The following is a 7,421-nucleotide window of genomic DNA, read 5'->3' as shown; positions in this document are numbered from 1 at the left end:
AAACTGGATCTTGGAGAGACTATTTCAGACAAAGGATCAGCACGGACAAGGGCCCTAGGTCAGGAGTGAGCAGTTGGTTGAAACTTTAAGGAGCCAGCTTGTCTGGAGCGTGGAGCTCTGAGGACAGGGTGGTGGGTGCGAATGCGGCGAGACGGCTGGTTTTATTCCCAGGGCACTGGGGAGCCTTGGCAGTCTGGAGCGGGGCATACCAAGCGCTGTGGCCTTTGCGCCAGGGGCCCCGGGGCTCACGAGGAAGCCAGGGGCCGGAGCCGCCCCTCGCGCTAACGCCGCGGCCCACGTGTCACGCGAAGCCGTGTACCCCACGTGCTCGCGCGGCCCTTCAAACGCCCGCGGCCACGTGACGCCACCGCGCGACCTCATTGGCCGGGGGGGCGTGGCGGCCGCGCGGCTGCGCAGTGACGCGCGCATGCCGGCCCCGCCCCGCGGCCGCCGGCCGTGGCAGAGCGCTGGCGGAAGGGATGACGTCACCGGCTGGAAGGGGGGCGCGCGAGCCGGCTCGAGGGGAGCGCGAGCCGCAGTGAGTGTCCTCGCGCCGCCCGCCCGGCAGCCCGGCCGGCGCGCGCATGCCGCGAGCCGCTGGCGCTCGGGCTCCGCTCGGATCCCATGTAACAGCCAGGATGTGAAGCGGGACAGAGCCGGGGGAGCCCAGCCCAGCCAGCCTCCAGGTAAAGGGAGAACAAAAATCCTGAATTACCCTAAAATTGCAAGCTCTCCAGTGGGGGTCTCGGTGGCAGCGGAGTGGGCAGCGCGCCGGCTTTGTGCTGGGGAAGCCTGCACGGCCATTGTGCTCGGAGGACGCTCCGCTGCAGCCGGCTGCATGCCCAGTCGCTGCGCCCGGCCAGCTGCATCGGAACAATGCCCGCGAGGGCTGGACTGGGCGGGGGCTACGGGGAGGCTCGGCGGGCGGGTGGGGGGCTTCGCCGCGGCGGGGGAGGGGGCTGGGCTGGACTCGCCCGGAGCGCGGCGTTGGAAGCTGCCCAGCGCCGCCGGCTGCACCACCCGGGCTGCGGGCGGGGCGAAGGCGCGCAGGGGTACGTGCATGTGTGGAGGGGGTACTGGCCCCGGAGGCACCCGCGAGGGACCCCGGGCGGGTCCTGGAGCCAGGGGGCGCTGTGCTGGGGGTGGGGTTGAGCAGACGCCCCGGAATGGAGACCAGACCGGGACGGGTGGCTCCAAGTGCGAGCGAGGGAGGACCGGCAGGTGCGCCCAGGTTGGCTGCTTTGCCCGACGCCTTCCCTCTCCAGTCCCCATCCCCTGGAGACCCCCGAGTCGATGCCTTCTCCCTCGAGCGTCTTCCCGGCTTCCTCTCTCCCTTGAAAGGGGAGCGCCCCTCCATCACCCTGGCCTTGCCCCACCCTTCTGCCGCCCTGGTTTCCCCTTCCAGCCCCCCAGGCGAAGCGAGGCTTCGCCCCCAGCCTCAGGGACTCTGGCGGGCGGACGAGCGCGCGCCCGGCACCCGACCTCCCCAGGGCGCTGGGGGTCCCTGGAGAGGGGAAGCCGCCCCTACATCCGCCAGCCCCGGGGGTTCTGCACGCCGCTGGAGCCCCCTGGGGGCTGGGAGGGTCAGGTCGGTGACGTCATCCCGGGGGCGGAGTCGTCGGAACCAGGTTGAAGGGGGCGTGAGGGGGATGGGGGTTGCCCTGAGGGGAGGCTCCCCGAGTTAGAGTGCCCAACTCCGTGCCCCGGGCGAAAGGGTTTCGGCTAGGCTGCGGCCAAGTTCACTGCTCCTTATGGAAATCTTTCAAATTCAGGAACCCCCCTCTTAGTGCTTACCCCTATAAATCCAGGACACTCCACGAAACCCCCCTAAATCGGGGAACTCTCCTTCAGCCGCTTTTTCTCCAAAATTCTCAAACGAGGGAACACCCTGCGAACTGGGTTTTTTTTTTAGCCACACCCCCCCAATCTGGACCCTCCTCCTACGTGACCCTTTCCCCATTTCAAATCCTCCTCTAGTAGCTCCGTAAATATGCAGCTTTTGAGAGGCCCGTTCCTCCGCAACCCTTCTTCAAATTTAGCCACCCCCTAGGGACCTCATTCCCCAAATTAACAAACCTTCCCAGCGTCTCCATCTGAGGGGCACCTCCCCTCCCTCTCCTGGTCTCAGCTGGGATTCCCTGTTCCCCCCGTGTCCATCAGGGGGAGTTCCCACTCTGAGCATGGGGCCCTTCAGCCGCTGGTCAAACCCCTGAACAAACCAGCCTGGGCAACCGGGCTGGTGAAGCGGGGTGTCTGAGGCGTCCAGGTTGGGCTTTAGGGCTCTAAGAAGCGGGACAAATTCGGAGGGTTCTGGAGGGTCCCCAGGATAGGGACCCACCCGCTCTGGGCCTCCGGTGGCCTTCATCCAGACTGGTTGCTGGGGTTCTGGCCTACTCTCAATGTAGTTGTCCCTGGGGTGCAGGGGGGAGGGCCCCTCTTTGTTTGGGGCACTCTGCTTCCTGCTCCGACGGGCTTGCCGCCTTCGAGGAGAGGAAGCCAGCCCTCCCCATACTCCTATGATACCAGCTGCTGCTGCTGAAGCTTTTATTAATGGCCGAGGAACCCAGTTGATTCTACCATTTGCATAGCTCCCCTCCCCCTCCCAGGGTCCCTTTCTTTTGTAACCCCCTCCCCCTGCCAATCTCGCTAGCCTTCTGTCCTTCAGCTATCTTCTTCCTCTGCCAGCTGATACTTTGGCTGAGGATGGCAGGCAGCTGGGGCTAGGGGCGGCTGCTTCCTGTGCCCCCAAATCCCAGAGCCCACCAACTTGGGCCTATGCCTCTGGCTGGACTCCCCTGCCCCCCAAGATGCCCTTCATTGGGCATCTTTTGCTGCCTGTGCTGCCTGCTGTCTGTCCAAGTCTCCCTTCTTCTCCAGAAAGCTTTGTTCTGCCTGTCCCTGGGGTGGAGGGGTGGGGGTGGGGTGGGGGCACCTTCACCATGACAGTGCACTTCTTCATGGGGCTCAGCCGCCCCAGCCCCTTGGGGGCTGCCACCGCCATACTCTGTCACACTGAGAGTTGGTATAATTGGGCTCAGGCAAACAAAACGTCGAGGGAGACCTGGTCTGCCTGGTGAGTTCATGCGTTTTTCTATTCTTGCCGCCTGGGCCAGTGACATCGACCCCCCCAGGGGGTAATGGAGGGGGAGGGGCTGGTGCTGTCATTTCAGTGGACTTTGATAGCCTGACCCACTCCCTTTGGGAGATGGGGGATGGGTCATTCTGGTTTTGTCGGGGTATGGCTTTGGAGGGCACTGCTGGGGTGGTGTGCTGGGCTCCCTGGGGAACCCTCTTTCAGAAAGGTTCCTTGCAAGCCCCTGAGCTAGGCCTGTGGTGGATGCCAAGAGAAGGTCACTGAAAACCAGGTGCCTGCCTGCTGCATAGAAATCAACGTCCATGACCATGGTCTTCCCCTCTCAGAGCCTTTCTTTTTCCCCTGCTTCCCTGGGGATTCCGGGCATCTCTACGTGTCCACTTGGAGTCATGAGGCATTTTCTCCCAACACTGGGACTGTGGCTCAGGGAGCAGGTGGAAGGGGAGAAGCTCCCTGGATGTCAGGGATTAGTGGTGACATCTGGGTGGATGATTCTGGAGCCATCACTATCCACCCATTCTCTTTTATATTTGGGTCGAACACAGTGTGGGGCTCTGCGTGGCATTTCCCAGACCTCGGCCTGGTCAAGGAGACAAATCCAAATCTGCTGGACAAATGGATTTCCAAGGATGACTCAGTTTCCCCTCCTGTCTTCTGGGTCAGCATTGAACAGCATTTTACAGGTGTTAGAGCACAGCACACACTCCAACGGCTGCTTCCAGCATCTGGGCGCCAGGAGACCTGTGGCTCTACTGATTATTCCATCGGCCGAGGGGCCTGAACGACTATCAGCGTCGAGTAAGGTGGCTGGGGAGGGACGGGGGAGGGACGGCAGGGACGATGTGACTGAGGCATAGCGTGGCATTTCCACCCTGGCACCCTCTGCCCTGTGTTCACCTGCTAACTGTGACTTTAGAACCTACCGCGACTGTGTGTGTGGGGAAATATAGCGGAAGCATGGAGAGAGAGCATGGGTGGGGATGAAAACCCTAAAAATAAAAACGGATATTTATAAACCCAGCAGGTTTGGGGAATAATTGACGAAGCTTAATGTTTTCAGCTGAGAGCAATTTCCCCCACCCGACTGCATTAGGCTCCATTTGTGGAGTCATTTGGAGCCAGCTGAAGGTTCTTGAAGAGTGTGGTGGGCTTGGTGGTGCCTTGCAGGCCGTGGCTCTTTTTGTGGGGGTCTCGTGCTTCTGAAGGGAGACGGGGGTCTAGGCAAGGGTGCTGAGACACCAGAGTCCCCGGCTTCTCTTCACCCAGGGCAGCCTCCTGGCACTCTCCTGTGGTGGGCATCCCCTCTTCCAGAATTTGTAAGCAGGAGGATGTCCGTCTCCCATGAAGCCGGGTGCAGGCTGTCCTTGCCCTGTCCTTCTGTGCAGCAAAAGATGCCCGGGGTTGGGTATTTGGAGAGACCCCCCACCTGCCCACCAGGCACGGTGGCTCAGCCTTTAGTGGGGACAGAAGGGGAGATGAAGGCATAACTGCTGTTCCTGAACAGGATCCATGTGCCAACCCGACAAAAACCCGCCATGGGTGCGGGACAAAGTTACATCATTGCCTGTTTTAGGGAGAACCAGGGTTTGAGAACTTTTCAAATGGTTTTAAAATTTTTTCTTGTTACCACCTGGTCTGGAACCAGAAAGCTGCTGACTTGTAGGGTGCGGAAGGTGGGTGCTGGATGGAGTGGAGGTTCAAGTGCATGCTACCCTATTACAATGACGGACAGCCTAGAGACAGACACATCTTAGTTCTGAGATACGCACAAAGTAGTGACACCTGGGTCTCCTAGCCCTGTGGTTCAGTTTGTCACCTCCTCTGCCTTTTAGAAGCTCAAGGATACTGAATGAGGGCTTATTCCCCCCCCCTTTTTTTCTTTAAGGAAATAAAAGACACTCAAAAAAAAAAAAGGAAAAAAGTTCTAACATCCCATTTCTGTCTTGTCTCTGGCTGATATTTCTGGGGTGTGTGTGTGGGGGTGCATGGGGAGTATGAACAAATCAATTGGCTTACACTTCCGCAAAGGCGAAAATCAGATAGCAGGTGGGAGTGACTCATGGACAGGGCCTGGGCTTTTCATTGCTTTATTTTTGTCTCCTTTTTCCCCCTCCTCCAAGTAGCTGTGGGTCCCCATGCCCCTCCCCAGGCCTGGTCAGACTGGACCTGGGGGCTTGTGCTGTTTGGCCTGGCCTTGGAATCTCCTCTTTACTGGAATCCAGGCACCCCCAGAGTGGACAAGGCTAAAGAGATCCTACACCAGAAAATCCTCCCAGGTTTTGTCCAGCATCCCTGTTGGTTCCTTCTTGGTCCTGTGGATTCCACTCTGGTGGGAGGCTTGGAGCCTCGGTTTCTGGGTTGCAGTGACTTCTCCCCCTAAAATGTCTGAATTGGAGCCAAACTGCAAATGTCATTTTTCTTTCCAAGGGGCAGATTTTGTCCAGAACTCCCTAGGTGGTGGTCTCTGTGACTTCTGAGTTGTTGTTTTTTTAATTTTTGCTGTTGGCCCCTGTAGGAAGGCCAGGAGTCCTACTGGGGAAGCTGAAAATCCCAGTTTCTCTCCTGGTTCTCTCCTTCTCCTCTCCTTCTCTGTATGGCCTCGCATCTGCCCTGGAGCCCCTTTGTGCGGAAGCCTTCTCGCTAGCAAAATGAGGCTGTGTCTCTGGCTTCAGGGTCAGAGCCCTGACTTCCACCGCCTGCCCTGCTTCATCTGTGCACACGCTTGGGCTGGTTATCTGACCTCTGTGCTGCTTCATCTCAGATCAGGGCAGCCACAGCCCATTTCTTGGTGAGCTGGGACATGAGATGCTGTGTGTCTGATGCAGCCCCAGAGGCTTGGGACCCCCCGGGTGGAGGTGGGGGGGAGGGCAGAGAGGGCTGGGAAGATGCTCTATTGTTGTGCTGTTGTGTGGGTAATTGAGTGTTGGTGGAAATTTAGGGGTTCTGGGGAAGTAAGGTTGACACGTCTGTGTGTGTATAATTTAATGCCGCTTATAATTAACCCCGTGATCAGCTAATGAGGGGATGTCGGGGGTATAATAATAGCTGCTCCAACTTATTTGGAGTTGGCACTCCATGCCAGGGCCTATGCCGAGTAAGCACACGAGGCATGTCCTCATGCTTTTAACCTTCACACCCTCTGTGAGCTCAGTTGCTGTTCTTGGAGTCCCAATTTTCAGAGAGGGAAACTGAGGCACAGAGAGGGGTCTTCACTGGCCTGGGTTTACACAGCTTGTAAATGACTGAGGGAGAAATCTTACCCAGGGCCAAAGGATGCCAGAAGCTGAAGTCTTAATTGCTGCAGAGTCTGGTGCTCTGCCCAATTGTCAAAGAAGTTGTTTTGATGACATTTCACCTGCTGGGGGCACCTGAGAGTCACTGTGGAGGCTTTGGGGCTCCCAGCTGTCTTTCTCAGAGGGTAAGAGAAGAGTCTGGATGCTGGACCAAGGCTGCCTGGGTTCAAATCCCAGCTTGGCCACTTGCTGGCTGTGTGACCTGAGGCAAGTTGCTCAATTTTTCTCTGCTTTTATTTTCAGATCTGTAGAATGGAGAGTAATAATACCCACCAAGCAGAGTTGTTGGGAGGATTAAATGAGTTAATATGTATAAAGCAATGCATTGTGACTTAGTGGGACCTGCTGTGCAGGGGCTTCCTAGCAGCCCCCCATCCCTCCATGGGGTCCAGCATGGAGAAATGTCGGGATGACTCAGCCACTGCAAACTGGGGCGTTCCCCTTCACTGGCTGCGTAATCAAGGCCGCCCCACTTCTGCAGCAGGACCAGGCCAGGTGCCTGGTAGGATCTGAGCCACGGGAGCCAGGTGGGGCTGGTGGGGAGGGCAGGCACTGCCTCAGAAGGCTCTGGGTGCTCCTGAGACTCCAGGAGATCGCCCCGACTGCCAGGATCCATGAGTGAGTGCCCAGGGGGAGGACAGAAACACTTCACAGCTGTGAGGTCTCAGCCTTGACTGCGGTCCCACTGAGGAGTGCTCAGGAGGTCAGTTTACAAGCTTGATGTGCCACCATCCATCCATTCACTCATTCACCAATTCATTTCTTCATTCAACCATTATTTGTTGAATACCAGCTGCCAGAGAACTTGAGAGCCGGACTCTGGGTTCAAATTCCAGCTCTGCTGCTCACTGGCTGTGGGGCCTCAGGCTAGTTACATAGCTGTCCTGTGCCTCAGGTTCCTCATCTGTAAAATGGGTGCTTTGGCAATGCTTCACTCATGATAGGGGTACTGTGAGGGGCATAGGAACTAAGCCTGGCAGAGAGAAAGCACTATGTAAGTACTTTTCCTTTCTTTTTAAAAAATAATAGCAAAT

The 7,421-nt window shown here is 57.8% G+C and overlaps 1 protein-coding gene across 7 annotated transcripts in view; it reads left to right on the top strand.

Annotated features, from left to right (window-relative positions):
* Nucleotides 1-415: 415 nt before the first annotated feature.
* The window catches only part of PTPRS (protein tyrosine phosphatase receptor type S), a 99,279-nt gene continuing 92,273 nt past the window's right edge, over nucleotides 416-7,421 (top strand). For all 7 annotated transcript variants that reach the window (XM_081137205.1, XM_081137204.1, XM_081137203.1 and 4 more), the window contains exon 1: nucleotides 416-686. The gene's annotated coding sequence lies outside the window, so the exon portion shown is untranslated. The remainder of the gene's footprint in view (nucleotides 687-7,421) is intronic.

Source organism: Miniopterus schreibersii (genome assembly GCF_964146895.1).
Source record: "Miniopterus schreibersii genome assembly, chromosome: 4".
Lineage (NCBI taxonomy): Eukaryota > Metazoa > Chordata > Mammalia > Chiroptera > Miniopteridae > Miniopterus > Miniopterus schreibersii.
This window is presented reverse-complemented; position numbering and strand designations above follow the sequence as displayed.